The following is a 17,632-nucleotide window of genomic DNA, read 5'->3' on the forward strand; positions in this document are numbered from 1 at the left end:
TAATTAAATAAAGACCTACTTAGGTAAACAAACATAGATATCTACTTAACTTGTAATTCTAAGGCAGCTATTTTCTTTATTTAAATCTGAAATCCCTCACTAATTCCCAAAACCACTTCTAAATTGCAACAGAAGCCCTGCAGCTAAATTGGCTTACCTACATAGCCAGGATTGTCAGCAGTGACAACAGCAATATTGTGGATTGTCAGCAGTGCCTAACTTGAGATACTTTAAAGTTTAAAGGATCTTGATATTCAGGAAATGCTAAGCAACCCTCCTCCGAAAATCAAGCTCCTTTAAGGTATGTCAAGTCAGACACCCAGAATCACCAGTTACTTCTGAAAATCTTGTCTTAGGACTTTAACACTGCTCTGAACTGGTTCCTCCCTAGGATGGCGACATGGGATGGATCTTTTCTTTTACTTTTCCCATTTAAATCTGAATGTGACTTAACCTAAGGTCATTCCCAAGCCTGGGTCTCCCACGCTGCAGTTGGGCCAAGCAGAAATGTTTAATTCTGGAAGCATGTTTTAGAGCTCATTGCCACTATTAGAACAAGTTGCAATCACTAACTTTCAGACATTGTTCTTTTTACTTAGTGTATTTCATTCCTTGATTGTCATTGGAATAGTTTAACTGTTACTCATTTAGCAATTGAACAGGTTCTTTGCCAAGTATCCAAATTATTTCTTTTTTTTTTTAAAGATGGATTTTTAAAAAATGGTTAAATTACTGTTTACAGTGAGACTCTAGGTATAGCAATACTTCCCACAAAATGAGCCTCAGCTGGGCAATTTACAAAAGAAGCTGTCCTTTTTTGGATAGGAAAATGATCTTTTGAGTTAGAAAATGTATTGTTGGATTTCCCACTTACACCAAAGATAAGCTGTAAAGAATTCACAGTGCCAAAATAAACAAGAAGTTTGCTTTCCCGTTCTGTGGTGGTTTGACTTGTGTCTAAAAGTCTGAACCTTTGGATCTCTTGAGTGTATCGAGGGATGAACAGATCTGGCACTTAATCCCCGTTTAGCTTCCTGTTCAACACTTCCTATGAAAGCAGCATTCTTGCTGAAATCAATGGAGTTTTTCCTAAGTAAGAGCAAACAAGGCACTTAAAAATATGTACTCAGCTACAGTGGGAATCTCTGCATTGTTGGTGAAATTTTTAAAAATCAAATGCTTTGAAAAATAAACTCTTAACAGGTGGCAGTTCTGGCATCCAGCTAATCTGGTTCTTCTTCTTTTAAAAAGTTGTGCACAATGCACCAGTATTAAGGGTGTTACAAAAGCCAGAAATTTAAAGTTGAAATGATAAGCTGGAATCTGATCTTATGTTGCTGCTACACTTCCAGCTTCAGTGGAAGTAACTCCCATTTTACACCAAGGTAATGGAGATCAGAACCAGGCCTCATGTCTTGAGCAGCTCCTTTTGTGCCTATATTACTGATCTTAGGCTACATATCTTTATTTATTATTATTTATGTGTATTTTTGTGGTACTTAGATGCCCAGGACGCCATTGTGTGGAAGCGCTGTACAAAAACATAAATATGTGCTGAACCCTGGCTTCAGGCATTCTGCCATAATTAAATGTCACAGTAACATCTCAAATAAAATGGCCTGGTTTTTACCACTATAAAATACAAAAATACCAGCCAATTACTCCCCTCCCCCACTGCAAATAACATCTGTATACGTTGATCGCCTGTATTAAGTCTTAAGTGAAAGACTGGGTTCAACCTGACCCCACAACAAGGCGGAGAAATGGCTAGTTTTATATTGACTGTGTATTGAGTTTCTCTTTAATCAATAGGATTGTCCATCTTTTCCATTTATTGCACACTTTGAAAAGTATGTAACAGTGACATCTGTGGCTGCTTTTCCTGTGGGAGGCTTTAACTTTGGCGGTCCTGATTTTTTTTTTTTCGTTTTTGTTTTTTGTTGTTGCTTAACCATATGGGCGTAAAGCTTTAACTTGCAAACATGCTGTACTTGAAATGGCATAGTATGCTTGTGATTTCTGAAAATACTCGTGCAGCCGATTCTAAAATGTTGCAGTGTGGTTTATAATGAGGAAATGGTGGTTCACCAGCTGGGTAAGGATCAAGGAAGAAAACAAAAATGAATGTGAGGTCAAAGACATTGAAAATCTACGGTTGTTAGAGTAGGACGGTGGTGATAGTGGCAAGGCAGGAGTGGTCATTTCATGGTGATTCGGATACTACAGAAGGGATGTGGACAAATTGGAGAGAGTCCAGCGGAGGGCAACGGAAATGATCGGGGGCTGGGGCACATGACTTACGAGGAGAGGCTGAGGGAACTGGTCTTGTTTAGTTTGCAGAAGAGAAGAGTGAGGGGGGATTTGATAGCAGCCTTCAACTACCTGAAGGGGGGTTCAAAAGAGGATGGAGCTTGGCTGTTTTCAGTGGTGGCAGATGACAGAAGAAGGAGCAATGGTCTCAAGTCGCAGTGCGGGAGGTCTAGGTTGGATATTAGGAAACACTGTTTCACTAGGAGGGTGGTGAAGCACTGGAATGAGTTACCTAGGGAGGTGGTGGAACCTCCATCCTTAGAGGTTTTTAAGGCCCGGCTTGACAAAGCCAAAGCCGGAGTGATTTAGTTGGGGTTGATCCAGTTATGAGCAGGGGTTTGGACTAAATGACCTCCTGAGGTCTCTTCCAAACCTAATCTTCTATGATTCTATGATACTTCTGGCAAACACATCCGTATAATTGAAATGAGCTACATCAGTATCATGCTGAAGTATTTAAAAATTAAACATTCCACTAAACCACTGAAGGGAAAGCTATGGCATGTTTATATCTGAGGGGCAGGGACAGGATTGAGAAGCTGTTTATCTGCAGCCAGAACATCCTAGATAAGATTGATAAGCACCAGAAAATCTTCATTCTGCAGAGGAAAAGGGTATAGTTTGTCAGCTGCTTGGGAAGAGGTTTATTTGGGGTGAAGTGACACAAGGAAAGTGAGACTCATGGAGCATTCAAATGTCTGCCATATGGGTCTGTTCTCTGTCTCCAGTGGAGTCTGATAGGGGCTCTGCTCTCTGCAGGTATGCAGGCAACAGATGATTTTAGAATTTTTTACCTTTCTTTTCTGATGGAAGGGGGAGTGTTTGTGAGGGACCAAAACTGGACATGTCTCACTTGGAAACTTAAGCAATTAAGTAAGCTGTGTAACCTCCTTCACTGGAGGTTTTCAAAAAGAGGCTGGATAGCTATCTGTCTTGGATCCTGCATCTTGGCAGGGGATAAAACCAGGTAACCCTTGTGTCCCTTCTAACACTATGATTCTATATTGGTTGGTTGTGAGAGGAATTTCACTATTTAAGATACTACATAGAAAGATTAAACAGGTATTAGGTAACTAATAAGATCTGTAAAGTACTGGTTAGAGGGTAGATGTCAGATTGTTGAAGGTATGCACTCTGTGCTGAATTTGATGGGAAACGGAGTCCCACAGGGCTCTGAATTCAGTAATCTTGAATATTTGTATTAATGGTTTAGTTTAGCCAAAGCTACCAAGGGTAAGAGCCTTAAGTTTGCAGACAATATTAAATTAGAAGGAGGAGTTAAGAGATGTAGCTACAATGAAGGATAATCTTGATAGATTAGAAAAATGGTCAAATGGAATGTAGCATGTCAAAGTCACTTGCATCTGCTCGTAGGGTTGCCAGGTGTCCAGTTTTCGACCGGAATGCCCAGTCGAAAAGGGCGGCCCAACCCTGGTAGCTCTGGTCAGCACTGACAACTGGGCCATTAAAAGTCCAGTCGGCAGTGCTGCAGGTCTAAGGCAGGCTCTGCACTCCCACTGTCTAGGAATCGCTGCCAATGGGAGCTGGGGGGGTGGTGCCTGCAGGCGAGAGCAGTGTGAGGAGCCTCCTGGCCCCCTCACCTAGGAGCTGGACCGCTTCTAGGGCACAGTACAGTGCCAGGACGGGTAGGGACTAGCCTGCCTTAGCCTTGCAGCACTGCTGACCAGGAGTCATCTGAGGTAAGCCCGAGCCCCAACCCCCGCCCCAGCCCTGAGCCCCCTCAAACCCAGAACCCCCTCCTGCACCCCAACCCCCTCATTCCTCCCAAGAGCCTCCACCCCCAGCCCAGAGCCCATACCCCCTCCTGTACCCCAACCCTCTGCCTCAACCCGCAGCCCCCTCCTGCACTCCAAATCCCTTGGCCGCCCCCAGCCTGGAGCCCCCTCTTGTATCCCAGACCCCGCACCCTCAGCTGGAGCCCTCATCCCCTCCCTCACCCCAACTCCCTGCTCCAGGATGGAGACCCCTCCCTCACTCTGAACCCCTTACTTCTGGCCCCACCCTGGAGCCTGCACCCCCAGTTAGAGCCCTCACCCCCACCCATACCCCCCGTCCCAGCTCAGTGAGGGTGGGGGAGAGCAAGCCACCGAGGAGGGGGAATGCAGGGAGTGGGGCCTCAGAAAGGGGCGGGACAGGGGTGCAGCCTCAGAAAGGGGTGGGTCCTCAGGAAAGGGGCGGGGCTAGAGTGTTCAGTTTTGTGTGATTAGAAAGTTGGCAACCCTATCTGCTGGGCCTTGTCATCCCTGCTGCCATCAGGATTCTACCATTTTGCTAAAGTTGTTGGTCCTCAGGCCACTCATTCCTCCCCTCCCCACCCCGCACCCCTCCCACACACATGGACCAGTCCTTGAATTCACAGTTTTATTTGGTCCTATGTTAGTAGTTTGTTATGGGTCTTTGGTAGAGTGACTGTATTTTCCAGAGCGTGACTGTATTTTCCCTGAGCCACCCCGCCACCTGCATGCGAACCCTTCCCTGATCTGACCTCCCCCCGCCACCTGCAATCCCCTCCAACCTGGTCCGAGCCCCCCCGCTGCCTGTCTGCAATCCCCCTGGGGCTGGTCTGACCCCCCCCTTCTCCCTTGCGTGCGAGGCTGGTCCTCCGAGCCCCTGAATGCAGGCTGGTGGTCCAAGCCGCCCTGCCGCACACGGGGCTGGTGGTCCGAGGCCCCCTGTCGCCTGCCTGCAGGGCTGGTGGTCCGAACCACCCCCCAACCCCCTCCCGCTGCATGTCTGCGCATGGGGCTGCCTGAGGCCCCCTTGTCCCCCTGTATGCAGGCAGGCTGGCCAGCCCAATCCGCTCTTCCTAGCCCCTCCCTCCAGCACAGTGCTGGGGTTGCCATCCCCCCCCCAAAGTTCCTCCACGCCCCCCTAGGGGTCCCACGTGCGGGGGGCGGGGTAGGCTGCTAGGTGAAATGCTGCTCGCAGCCTGCTCCCACTGCCAGGGAGCCAGCAGAGCCCCTCTGCCTGCAGGAGCAAGGACGCCCTTCCCTGGGCAGGGCAGGTGGCACAGCAGGTGCACAGGAAGGTGGGCATTCCCGGCCCTGGCTTCTCCCCCATGCAAAGAGGGAGCTGATGGTGGCGCAGCAGGAGTGCTGCCCAAGAGGGCGGTGGGGAAGTGCAGCAGCAGGAACAGGGGGTGGGGGAGTGGCGGAGCGCTGTCACTACCCATCCCCGGCACTGGTGCTGCTGCTGGTGGAGGAGGCAGCAAGGGAGATTCCGTTGCGGGTGCGCGGTGGCGAGAGCAAAGTGGGGGGTGGAGGGCACAGCTGCTTGCTGCTGGCTCTGTGCTGTGATCCCAGAAAATATGGGACAGTTTGCCCATATTTAACAAAAGTCAGGACATCTGGAAGAATGCTTAAATACGGGACTGTCCTGTTAAAAACAGGACATCTGGTCACCCTTGTCTTTGGGTGTATGAGCTCACCTCTGAATCCAGTTGAAGTCTCCCACATCACCAGCGACCCCACTGCTCTGTCCCATTCCCTTCTACCAGGGCACTATAATTAGGAACAGGGGCCAAGGCAGCAAGGAAAGGGGAAGGCCCATGTTACAAGGTGGTTGTTTAAATGTACTTTGGACAAGAAAAACAAGCAAAGGAGAACTCGTTTCAAACGCTGTATTTTCCTCGCATGCAGTTGTAGGGCAGTTTGTGTGTCCAGGCACACAGCTGTGAAGCCTTTAGAATTCTAAAACAGGCAGATCTTTATGTGCTGTCAATTGTTGAGTCACCAGTGAAGGTCGCAAACCATGCTTGGACATCGCTGCTGCCAAGTGCCACAAATATTTGTGCTGATTCCAATCACATTGCTGTCGGAACTGCAGCTTACAAACCCCAGTAAAGAACCCTTCCTTTCCTCCTGTCCATTCACTCCTCTTGAGAAACATTTTAGGGCAACAACCTGAAGAGATTTTCAAATCTGAGAAAGTGGTGTGGTGCCATAGCTCTTTTTTAAAAACTGTGGAGTGTGTATTGCTGATCCGGAGAGGGGCTGAGCCACTCCCCTTTAAGCCAGCTTCCTTTGGCTTTATTTGGAGCCTCAGTTCTCAGCCTCGTGGGATCAGTTCTAAAATCTCTTTGATTAACTGGTTTCTTGGATAGGCTCCCCTGCTGTTTTTAAAAGTCTGGCTTAGCATTTCTGTTCCCTTTCAAACCCAGTAGATAGGAGCATGGGAGAGGATGGAAGAGGTGCTCTCATTTCTCTAGGAATTTTATTGCTATAGTTTATCTGTATGTCTGTTGATACAGATTGATCTGTGTTTTAGCTGTGTTCATTTCTTGGATACTTCCTTGATTCAGATCCCGTCATGGGCTTCCCCTTTCCATCTGCATCAAAACTGAGATCCTTAAAAGCTTTGCACAGCCCGACTCTTACCTGTTTCATCACCTTCTGTTCCTTGTTTGTCTTTCTTTGCTACATAACTTTTTGCCCCCATTATGGACTCCTCCCACTGTTTGTTTCCCTGTGGCCTCCTAGGCCTGGATCCCACTCCCTGATGCGGTCTGTATTTCTTGTACATCATGCCTGCTTTAATACACTTCGTCCAAGAGATCTATAAACCCTCTGGGGGAGAACAATGTAGATATAAGATATAATAGAAGTATCAAAGTTGAATTTGTTGCAATAGGTACCTCTGCTTTTGAAAAGATTGCCATGAGATCTTCAGTGGCTCCTATTCCTTGTTTTTAATATTTTAACATAATAAACAATAAAATTTGCCACACACTTTGTGTATATAAAGGTGGAGGTGTGGAGATTATTTAAAAGCAAACAAGCAAATCCTGCTTCAGAGCAAAACAGAGTTGAGCTAATAAGCCACATGCTAAACCCTATGGCACCGTCACTCCACTTCTGGCACTGCTTCATCACTCAATAATTGCTGCAAGAGTCAGAAAGGGATTTTTCCTGTCCAAGCAGATCATGATGTAATTGGTGTGGAGTGCTATACAGGGGGACTGGATGGCTCAGGGAGTGGGTCATGGGTTATGGATAGGGCCCTACCAAATTCACAGCTCTGAAAAATGCATCATGGACTGTGAAATCTGGTCTCCCACCGTGAAATCGGGTCTTTTGTGAGCTTTTACTCTGTACTTTACAGATTTCATGGGGGAGACCAGCATTTCTCAAATAAGGGGTCCTGACCCAAAAGGGAGTTGTGTGTGTGGGGGTCATAAGGTTATTCTAGGGGGGTTGCGGTATTACCATCCTTACTTCTGTACTGCCTTCAGAGCTGGGTGGCTGGAGAGTGGTGGCTCCTGACTGAGGGCCCAGCTCTGCAGGCAGCAGCGCAGAAGTGAAGGTGGCAATACCGTACCCTGCCATCCGTACTTCTGCGCTGCTGCTGGCGGTGGTTCTGCCTTCAGAGCTGGGCACTTCTCTCCAGCTGCCGCCACTCTGAAGGCAGCGCCGCCACCGCCACCAGCCGCGCAGAAGTATCGCCACCCACCCCCTACAATAACCTTGCGACCCCCACTTCCCCAACTCCTTTTTGGGTCAGAACCCCTACAATTACAACACCGTGAAATTTCAGATTTAAATAGCTGAAATCATGAAATTAGCAATTTTTAAAATCCTATGACTGTGAAATTGACCAAAGGGGACCCTGAATTTGGTAGGGCCCTAGTTATAGAACCTTTCCTCTGTGGGTCCTCTCAAACAGTGTTGAGTGTGGATGTGCTGAAGAACGAACCATCTTCTGTAACTCGTGCCCTCTGTAATGGTTTCTTCCTCAGTATAAATATGCTTCCTGAAGGTCACAGCTGAAGTCTGGTTAGGCACTTGGATTTGAATTTGGGAGTTCCTGACTCCCACTCCCATGTTCCATCCACTGCTGCTCATTCAGGATATCAAATATGGCAGCCAAATGCAAAAAGAAAAATAGTGAATAAGCATTCTGATTTGGATGCCAGAGCACTCAAATTGGCATTGAGGTGCTAACCAAGTAGAGAAATGTCTGCTCTATGATAATTTAGGATCCTAAAATTGGTCTCTATGTATTCCTTTTTTTCCAGGTTTAATTAATTGCTGCTTATTCCTGGGACAAATTTCAGTTTTTCCTCTGTCAGTGAGGGACCAATATTGGAGCAAGTTTTTAGTGAGGGGGCATTGTGCTGCTGCATGTGCATCTCTTGATCTATTGTTAAATTTCTGGTTATAAAAGATCCTCTGGTCATTATTTCCCAGGCTCTGGGGAGCGTTGTTGTGTACTCTTAAGCAGTTACCATACTTTAGCACAGTGGTATGTGCATTTCATAGATGGATGGAGTTATTCCAAGTTTATGTATATAATTAAAGTTTGTAAAGCACTTCAAGATCCTTTGGGAAAGAGTTTAAGTAAATTATTTTTAGTATGCTTCATTTTCCTTCTGATTAGACCCCTGAATATATTTGGTAGTGCTTATAAATAGTAATTTTTGTATTTATATAACCTTTCTCATCCCAGAGGATTACAAAGAGCTATGCAAATTTAAATGGCACTTTGTATAGCATGATCTCTTCATCCAGAATGAAAATGCAGCTACCTCTGGGGTAGAACATAGTGATTGTTTACTACTTTATAGCACCCCCACATTGCAGCCTAGGAAAGTAAGTGGAGAATACCTTATCCGAGAGAAATGCTGGGAGAATTGTAGGTAGATGTAATAGAAGTATCTAAGTTGGAATTTGCTGCAGTAGGTACCTCTGCTTTTGAAAAGATTGCCATGAGATCTTCAGTGGATCCTATTCCTTGTTTGTAATAATTTAATATATAAAACAATAAAATTTGCCACATACTTTGTGTATAGAAGAATTACAGAGAACCAAATAACATAAGTTAATAAAACTGCAATAATATCGCCACTAGGTTGAACAGACTTAAATAATTTCTATAATCCTTTTGGCAAACCTCTCTGTTGTTGTTTTACCCCATTCTGTGGTTCGTTCTTCTTATTTAACAATAATATGGAGAAAGAAAAGGAGTACTTGTGGCACCTTAGAGACTAACCAATTTATTTGAGCATAAGCTTTCGTGAGCTACAGCTCACTTCATCGGATGAAGTGAGCTGTAGCTCACGAAAGCTTATGCTCAAATAAATTGGTTAGTCTCTAAGGTGCCACAAGTACTCCTTTTCTTTTTGCGAATACAGACTAACACGGCTGTTACTCTGAATAAAATGGAGAGTCACCTGTAGCCATGTGGAACAAAACATAACATGAAATCAAGCAGAAGCTACAGAAAACAGCCTTGCAAGCATAGAGGACAGGTCTTAGGCTAACTGATGTAAATATGTAGAAAGCAGCAGATTTCTTAAAAGCTGTGCAGGGTAATTTCACAGCTAAACAAAATCCAAAGTCCCTTTATACTCCAGCTTTGTTATGAGAGCCAAGCATGATGTAATTGGGAAGTTTTTAAACATGCTATGTCTCATGGGCTTTAGCATAATGGGTTGACTCAAGCCCTCAATTAGAATTTTAAAAAAAGCATTACCTCATTGATTAGCCTGATGTCTGTACTAAGCTACAGGAAATGTTTAATCAATAGATCTACGGAACTGCTTTGTAGATGAGACAAATTGCTAATAGGGGATGAATTTCAGTTACCTGTTGTCTTCTATTTAATGAGTTTAAATGAATCATTTCATAGAATCTCAGGGTTGGAAGGGACCTCACCTCAGGAGGTCATCTAGTCCAACCGCCTGCTCAAAGCAGTGCCAATCCCCAATTTTTGCCCCAGATCCCTAAATGCCCCCCTCAAGGATTGAACTCACAACCCTGGATTTAGCAGACCAATGCTCAAACCACTGAGCTATCCCTCCCCATTTGCTTTGAAAGAAGCCTGTTTGTGGGAGTGAATGTTCCTTCAGTTTAAATCCCTGGAAAATCTTGCATCCCCGTCCATCTGAACAATTAAGCACCCAACCCAACAGACTGAATGTTGGTTCTATGGTCTCCTGTCCCAACATACCTGGTACAAAGATATTTACCCGATTTTAAAGGACCAAAGAATTGGCCATTGCAAAACGATTTTTGGGAGCAAACCATAAAACATTTCCAGATGTGCCATTAATTGTCTGGTATAACTATACAGTTATTAGCTGGCGCAGATTAAAGCAGACGAGGATCAGATTCTCGTGTGGTAATTGGATGGATCTGTAGTCTGGTAACACACTGTGGAACTTTTCCCATCCAGACTGCCAGCTGAGGGAAGAAGAATGGCATTGTCAAAGTACAGAGCTTAAAGTACAGAACTGGGAATTGGCAAATCTAGGTTCTGCTCCTGGATCTGGCGCAGAGTGTTCTTGGGTAAGTTATTTAACAGCTGTATGCCTTGGTTTCCCAATAGGAAAACAGAGGTTAACACTTACTTCGTAGGTGGGTTTGTGAGGCTGAATTCAGCTCCGCCGAAAGCTTTGAGATCCTGTAATTGAAGGCACTCTAGAAATGCAAAATCAAATCTAGACTGTTGTTAATGATGATGAAGGGCATTGAAGTTCATGGGAATCTTTCCATTAACTTCAGTGGGTTTTGGATCAACCTCCAAATGCTTTTTCACATTGAGCGGAATATCTAAAATGAACAGCCAGCTTCTGTCCAGATCCTAGCAGATGGGTGTGACTGTCATTGAAAACTACCACAGCCATGACGAGCACCCCCATGGCAGTCTCAGGAGAGAGGACAAGGACTGATCATGTGTGAAGCAAGGTTAGGGTTGAGGAAGCTTGCCTAGCAGTAGGCTGTGCAAGATGTCCTCCTGTGACAGGGTGGGACTAACCACTGCAGCGCCTCCTGCTGGCTGTCCTGGGGATTAGTTATGTACACCAGTGCACCCTCTTCTGGTGATGTCTCACTACCATCGCTTCTGCTCCAGGGACCCACATCACTCCCAGGGCCACAGCATCCTGTTCAGGACACAGCCCTCCAGCTGCAGCACACTCTGTGTTCCCCCCGTTCCAGGGGGCAGTATCGCAGTCCCTCAGTCCAGCCACCTCCTCAGTAGCAAGTGGGAGTGGGGACCCAGGCCCACCCACTACTCCAGGTCCTGGCTCAGGGACCCTGCAGATGGCCGCTGCTTGCAGCGCCCCCTCCGATGCTCAGTAGATTTCCCTGGGCTACTTCCCCACAGCCCCAGCACCCTCTTTGCCCTTGCCTCAGGGCCTCAGCCTGCAAATGCCTACAGCCCACCAGGAGCTGCCTTTAGCTCCCTGGGTCTCTGCCTGCAGCACTGTTCTGTCCAGGGTGCTTGCTGCCTTCAGCCTGTAAGGCAGCCAGTCTATTTCCCTCCTCAAACTCCAGGGAGTGACTGAAACTGCTCTGTTCTTATATGGACCAGCCCGGCCCTGATTGGCTTCTCCTCGCATCCCCTCTCTGATTGGCTGCCTCCTGTGCAGCCTCCCAAGAGCTCTATTAACCCCTTAGAACCCAGTGTGCGGCAGGTGCCCCATCATACCTCCCAATAGCTCAAGATGTTTTGTGGGAACTAAAAGGAAAAATAAATACATAAATGAAAAAGTCCCCAGTGAGTAACAGTAGACGAGTGATAATGGGCCAGATTCTCCACTGATGTGAATTTGCATTGGCTGTAGTGGCTGGGCACCAAGTTACACCAGCTGAGGACCTGGCCCATTATCTCAGTTTTTCAGGTGAGTAAACTGAGGCACTGAAAGGTCAAACTACTTGCCCAAGTTCACACACTGAGTCAGCAGCAAGGAGCTCTTCCTGAGCAGGCCCATACACAGCCGGCCTCTTTCCACCTCACTCCCCAGTGCAGAGATCATTTGGGATTCAAATGCTTGAGGTTTGTACTTGTGGGTCCATGAAAACCTATTTGTGCTCCCTCTCACACACACATGCTCCCTGGTGCATCTCTTCCCACCCCCCCATCCCCAATCCTTATCCCCAAATGAAGGAAAAGAGGGGGGAACCTGCAGTGAGAGACCATAGCACACCATCAGTTAGCTATGTGGGAGCAAGGGGAAAATTCTGTAATCATACGGCTGTCTCAGTCGCATGTTGTATAAAATAATAATTCTCTGGGCATATGGAACCATAGAGGCCTTGGTGAGCAGATCTGTCTACAGTCTCTGCAAAGTGCTGCTGGAATAGCAAGTGTTACTGCACATTATCTGATCCTGCAGAGGTTATTGTGGATAGAAAATATGTTCAGAAATTGTGTTTTAGGAACTGTGCCATGAAAAACAGGCATAGCATAGAATACAACCTACAGCTGTTCCTTTCTGATGTGTTAAACAAAACTCTGTGTGGGCTCTGTTGGAGCTAAAATGGAACTTTTTTGCTTTTCCCCTCCCAAAGTGTGACTTCTTCCTATACAGATTTGTTATTTGATTATACAGTATGAATTGATCTATAGAGAGCACAATAAATCTATTCAGACTTTCAGAGGTTCATTACAAACCATAGTGTGGATATTCATTTTTCTTTTTGAAAGCAGTGATGATTACTATACATGCCCTTTTAAGCCATGGTTTTGATCTTTTCACGTTAAACTGAGACTCCTGTCTGGGACTTGATGTCTCTCAGCCATCAGGAAAGGGATGCGGAGCCTATTATGTTAACACTGTGTCTGAAGCTAGCCCAGGCCCAGTAACTGATATTCATTACAAAGCACCATAGCAGGTTACACACTTAGCAGAAGAGAGGACAAGGGGCTGAAGCACACTTACTCCTAAAGTGGTCCATTCTGGTTAGCACTGAGAAGGCTGGTGGAGCAGTATGGGAAGTTTGTACTGTCTGTGCCAATGAGGTATCTGTTCAATGAATAAATAAGACACAGTCTCTGGGTCTGTCCTTTGGATGTTTTACAACCATGCTAAATTAACTTTAAAAATACTAGTCTGCTTTGGAAAGCACCAATAACATATTGCAGCTGGAGCACACAGCACACCTGGGAGGTAGGTCATGCTATTGTTATTGTAGAGGTGAGTAACAGTCACCAAGATAGTGACCTGTCCAGGGTCTCACAGGAGTCCGCGGTGGAGCTGGAAGTCCGATGACTAGTTTTTGAGAGTGTTGTGTTATGCGCTGTCAAGGGGGTTGAAGGTTGGGTTCTGACTTCAGACGCACTTAGGCCTTGTGCGCTGAGGTCTGAGTTCAACAAAACGCTTAACTCTAAGCATGTGCTTAAGTGCTTTGTTGAACAGGGATGAACCTAAATACATGTTTAAAAGCCTTAATGCTGGTGAAGACTGGGCCCTGTTTTACAGGTCATTCACTTTGTAATAACAAGTGCTGTTTGCAGCACTCTGTCATCAGTACTAACCTTTCTGTGGAGGCTATGATGGTGCCTCACTCATTACCCGGAGAAAATGTGGGCACAATGGCCAACTGGAGAGAGGAAGCAAGGAGACTAGTCGAGTAGCATCAATCCTGGAGAATGGAGTAATACCATAATTCATTACATTGTGGAGCACTGGCATTTGGCTCTCATTCTTAGGGCTTGTCTACACAAGGTATTCATGGGGAAATTAGTGTGAAATAGCTCGGATGTGAATTTAAAGCACAGTGGATATTCCGACTAAGTCTCCATGTGGACACTCATTCCACACTTAGTGCCTTTGTGCAGTTTAGGTTGAATTATTCTTCATTTAAAGGCCTGATCTTACCAGATGCAGAGGGCAATCAGAATTTCACCAAATAGGGTCCTATGACTCCATATAGCAGCCACTTATCCAACTATTGTGATTCCATATACAAACCTCATGTGCCCAAGTCCTGAAATTATTTACATGCAAAATGCAAAGGTTTGTGGGTTGAGAATCCAGAACACTTAGTGTTGGAGTCACGTATAAATGAAGCTAATTCTAAAAGCAATGAAAGACCAGCCTAAGCCAGGTGCTTCCTGGGACCATATCATCAACTAGTCAAAGTATTATACCTTTTAAATGGAGTAATTTTGTCTACATATACTACCTAGCTGTTGCTGGAATTTGTCCACTGCCTTAGTAACCAGCTTTTGTCTTGCTTATAACAAGCTACTGAGATGTGGTGTAACAGGTATGTCAGGGGAAGTTTTAGACTGGAGCATCCCTTGTACTTTGCTAGAGGTCTCTCTTAGGACGGTGGCGGGACTGTGTATATACCAAGCTCAGAGAAGTGGGTATCTTGAGACCAGACATGCCAAACCCACGAAAAAAAACACAGAAATTGCATTTGTTTTTGGCTTAATTGGCTTGTGAGTTGCTTGTTGGCTAGTTTTTGGCTTGTTGCTTGTTTGGCTTGTTGTAGCTTGTTGCCTCCCTTTTTTTGATCGGCTCCCGGCAAGCAGGGGCAAAGGGGGGAGAGAGTCAGGGGTGCACAGCGGGCCCACCACAGTCCCAGACTGCACGCCAGGGGGATCTAGTCTCATAGAGTGTTGGGGTTCTTAGGGATTGGCTTGTTTTGGCCTTGTTTTGAAATGGGATTAGCTTGATTTTTGGCTTATTGTGAAAGTCGGGGTGCTTATTTACTCCGTGAAAGTTGGAAACTGTGCTTGAGACATAATTTTCCAAGGAACCTCAAAGGCTAGAGTGAGGGTTGAGGTGAGGGGAAGGGGAATAGAAGGAAACAGGCCCTTTTCTTCTAGGTTTCTCTGTTCACTTTGTACACACATCATCAGAGATCTGCCCATGTCCCTTGTGCTCGTGTCTGCTCAGCATTTGGATGTAGTAGTGATGGAGCAGGCAGCAGCAAAGTGCAAATTTTGTCTCTTATGCCAATGAGCACAGCGGGTAACGGAGAGGCTGACTGGCATGTGCAGCAGGATCCACTGAGGACTGCCAGGAGATGAAGTACACTGGATGATTAGGCAGCATGAAATTAAACGCCTGCAAAGCAGTTTCTAAATGATTAAGCGCTGCTCTTCCAGAAGAATAACATCCTGTATTTAGGGCTTGATGTTCAGAGGTGTTGGATTCCTGCAGCTCCTATTGCTTTCACTTAGAATTGTAGATAATCAGCACTTTTGAAAATTAGGTTAATTTCACATTCAAATAAATTCCTTGATTGAATGGTTCTGAAAAATTATTCAAATATGACTCTGAACTAGAAACAACTGTTATTGATCAGTTTTTCACCATTTCATTGTTCAAGGAACGGGTCACCAATGCCAGAAATGATTGCTGTTTGCATTCATCATTGTTAATTTTTAGAAGCTGTAGTAATCCTACTCACTGATATTAAAGGTTTCATTAAATTTGATACCGTAAATGCACACATGTGGAGGGAGACCTCTGAATTTCAGATTTTCCCAACCACAATCACATTTTCCAGCAGTGATATGTGACGTACAAAGTGAAATCTAAAGAGGTGCCAGAGCAGAGCCAAGTCAGAGAGCGATTGCCCTATGTTTAGATTAATATATTACTATAAGCTGTTTATTTGTGGAACCTTCCTCTCTCTTTTTGTGTCTGCTGCTCTGAACCTCTCCAGTACACAGTGAATACACATTTATTAGGTGAGGTGTTTTACATTCTCTCCATATCAACTTAATTGCCATAGATCATAAAGCTACTCAGGACATTTCAAAGAGGAGGATATATAAAGTGTAAGGTTGGTTGGATTTCATTACGTTAGTCACTCTTATTTTCTTGTATATATATTTTTTTTCATGGTTCGATATGTATACAACATGTGCACAGTGCTTTACAGATGTGAGATGCAGTCCTTGCTCAAGAGTTTACTGACTAAAGGCTCACACCCGGAACAGTTAGTGTTGGATGTAAATTAATGGATCTGTGTTTGGGATTAAAACATTTGTGAATAACTCCTGTGTAGGGCTGGGCCTAGAGCTGGTTGGGAATTTTTTTGATGAGACAGCTTTTCATCAGAAAATGCCAGCTCATTGAAAATGAGACTTTTTGCAGGAAAGAGTCTGTTTTGTTGAAGCTTTCATCGGGAAGGTTTCTCAGATCCAGGGTGGAATTTTTGGTCATAGAGACAGACAGACAGACTGCAGAAAACCAAGAGCTCAGTGTTTAAGGCACTCATTTAGGATATGGGGAATCCAAGGTCAGGTCTCTGCTCTGCCTGATTCAGAGGAGGGACTTGAACCAGCTGCAGAGGAGCACCAAGAAGGCTACATCTGAGGTGGCTCTGACCACAACAGTACCCCTGCCGCCCAGACAAGGTAGACCAAAAGATTTTGTTCTCCCTGCCTCGTAAGGCAAGAAGAAGGGTTTGGACATATGCAGTATAGTATGTCAGACTTTATGTCCATTACCTTTATCAACCAAATTTGTAATCTCATTTAAAAAACAATATCATGTTTGTCTGAGAAGACTTATTTTCCATAAAACCATGCTGATTGGTATTAATTATGGGGCCATCCTTTTAATTCTTTACTGATTGTGACCCTTATCAGCCTTTCCATGATTTTATCCAGGATTGATATCCAGCTAACCAGTGTAAAGATGCCCATGTTGTCCCATTTAACCTTGTTACATATTGGCACAATATTAGCATTTTAAAAAATTATTCCTCTAGAACTTACCCAGAATTCAAAACATTGTTAAAATATCAACATCAGTGATTCAGACGGCTTCTTGGCCAATTCTTTTAAAATTCCTGGTTACAGTTTACCCAGCCCTATGGATCTGAAAATTTTTAACTGTAGCAGCTGCTGTTTTAATATCAACCCTAGTTACAGTTGCAATAGAAAGTATTTCATTGTCACTGTACGCTGTGAATGTGTCATCCTGATAGATTTTGAAAATTTTATCTTGTTAGCTTTAACCTTTAAAACCTTGTTTTAGCCCGTTCCAAATGTCTGGACTGGTCTAGGAGATCCAGAAAGAAGGGAAAATATTTCCTGGCAATTTTCTTCCTTTGAGATCTCGTAAACCAGTCCAGGTTCCTTCCCTATGTAAATTAGTGCCTGTGTAGATTAAAATCAGAGTTTTCATGGAACTATTCATATTTATGGTTAAAGATATTGGTTATTGTATATCAACAAAAATAGTTTCACTATAGTCTGTTGGAGGTCTTGCTTTCAAATGACATAGGAGTGTAACGGCATTAAAAGCTAACGGCCAGATTTTCAGAAGAGCTAAGCATCCAATGGTTTCCATTCAGAACAACAGAAACTCCTCGGTGCTGAGCGCTTCAAGAAACCTGGCCACGTGTTTAGGTTCCTAAATGGGAGCTGAACTCTTGTAAAACTTGCCCTTAATGATTTGTCTCCATCTGTTGGTTGGTTGGAACTATATAATCCAAGAGCGGCCTGGTCCAAAGATCTCAGAGAACAAAAATTTCCCTACTTGATAATTTTCTCACTAAAAATTGTTTCAAAAAAAGGGTACTTTTCTACCTTTTATAACTTCTTCTCT

General features: G+C 44.7%; 1 protein-coding gene across 2 annotated transcripts in view; it reads left to right on the forward strand.

Annotated features, from left to right (window-relative positions):
- HS1BP3 (HCLS1 binding protein 3) overlaps nt 1-17,632 on the forward strand; it is a 74,451-nt gene that overhangs the window by 28,574 nt on the left and 28,245 nt on the right. The gene's annotated exons all lie outside the window — the stretch shown is intronic.

The sequence above is a fragment of the Natator depressus genome, chromosome 3 (assembly GCF_965152275.1).
Source record: "Natator depressus isolate rNatDep1 chromosome 3, rNatDep2.hap1, whole genome shotgun sequence".
NCBI classification, from domain to species: Eukaryota; Metazoa; Chordata; order Testudines; family Cheloniidae; genus Natator; species Natator depressus.